This window comes from Triturus cristatus, chromosome 7 (assembly GCF_964204655.1).
Source record: "Triturus cristatus chromosome 7, aTriCri1.1, whole genome shotgun sequence".
Taxonomy (NCBI): Eukaryota; Metazoa; Chordata; class Amphibia; order Caudata; family Salamandridae; genus Triturus; species Triturus cristatus.
The window spans coordinates 1,058,933,170-1,058,934,697 of NC_140590.1; the positions used below are offsets into that span (position 1 = coordinate 1,058,933,170).

Below are 1,528 nucleotides of genomic sequence, written 5' to 3' on the forward strand. Positions count from 1 at the left end.
GAAGGGGGAAGGGGGGCCCGGTTGGGCCAGGCCATCTGGTCAGCCTGCTGACCCGCAAGGGATGGTGGCCTTCATCCTCGCACCTCGGTGGTACAGGGATGGAAAGGGGAGGCCCCCTGCCCGGAGGGCGAGCCCACATTGCCCCCTCTGCGTCCCTCACGCCATCCTGGCGGCAGAGGGATCCATCCCTGGGTGTGGTGGAGGAGTGCGTCCGCAGGCACCCACGCACGGAAAGACAAAAGCTTGGCTCAGAGGAGGACTTTCAATAGATCGCAGCGAGGTAGCTGCTCTGCTACTTACGAAACCCTGACCCAGAATCAGGTCGTCTACGAATGATTTAGAACCGGATGCCCCACAAACATGAGGTACACTAAGGGCGATGGAGGTGTCCCCCTTCTGTCCGGTACCCAAGCGAGCGGCTCTACACACCGGCCCCCTCTAGAGAGTCCAGCTATCCCAGGCCAATCGAGGCTCCATGGCACTGCGGTATCGTTACAGTTTAGAGGGGATTCTGACTTAGAGGCTTTCGTTCATAATCCCACAGATGGGAGCTTCGCCTCATTGGCTCCTCAGCCAAGCACATACACCAAATGTCTGTTCCTCTCGTACTGAGCAGGATTACTATTGCAACAACACATCATTAGTAGGGTAAAACTAACCTGTCTCGCGACGGTCTAAACCTAGCTCACGTTCCCTATTAGTGGGTGAACAATCCAACGCTTGGTGAATTCTCCTTCACAATGATAGGAAGAGCAGACATGGAAGGATCAAAAAGCGATGTCGCTATAGATGCTTGGCTGCCACAAGCCAGTTATCCCTGTGGTAACTTTTCTGACACCTCCTGCTCTAAACCCAAAAAGTCAGAAGGATCGTGAGGCCCCACTTTCACGGTCTGTATTCATACTGAAAATTGAGATCAAGCGAGCTTTTGCCCTTCTGCTCTGCAGGAGGCTTCTATCCTCCCTGAGCTCGCCTTAGGACACCTGCGTTATTGTTTGACAGGTGTACCGTCCCAGTCAAACTCCCCACCTGCCACTGTCCCCAGAGCGGGTCACGCCCGGCGGGCACCGAGCGCTTGGAACCAGAAGCAAGAGCCCCACTGGGCTTTCCCCCCGCCTCACCGGGTAGGTGAAAAAACGATGAGTAGTGGTATTTCACAGGCGGCCCAAGGGCCTCCCACTTATCTTACACCTCTCATGTCTCTTCACAGTGCCAGACTAGAGTCAAGCTCAACAGAATCTCTTTCCCCACTGATTCTGCCAAGCCAGTTCCCTTGGCTGTAGTTTCGCTATATAGTAGGTAGGGACAACAGTGGGAATCTCATTCATCCATTCATGCGCATCACTAATTAGATGACGAGGCATTTGGCTATTTCTGTACCACCACGTGGTGGCTCATTTTGGGTTACTATGCTGCCCATTAGCGTCAAATCGGTTTTGCTTCCAACAATACAACATTTGTGCACTCCAGAGTACAGCCACACTGAACGTTTTCTTCTCTTGAACAGGGATCACGTATAGGCCAGAGA

General features: G+C 53.5%; 1 pseudogene; it reads right to left on the minus strand.

The window, feature by feature from the left end:
* Positions 1 to 237: 237 nt before the first annotated feature.
* On the minus strand, positions 238 to 1,259 carry LOC146811085 (28S ribosomal RNA; annotated as a pseudogene).
* Between the last annotated feature and the right edge of the window lie 269 nt (positions 1,260 to 1,528).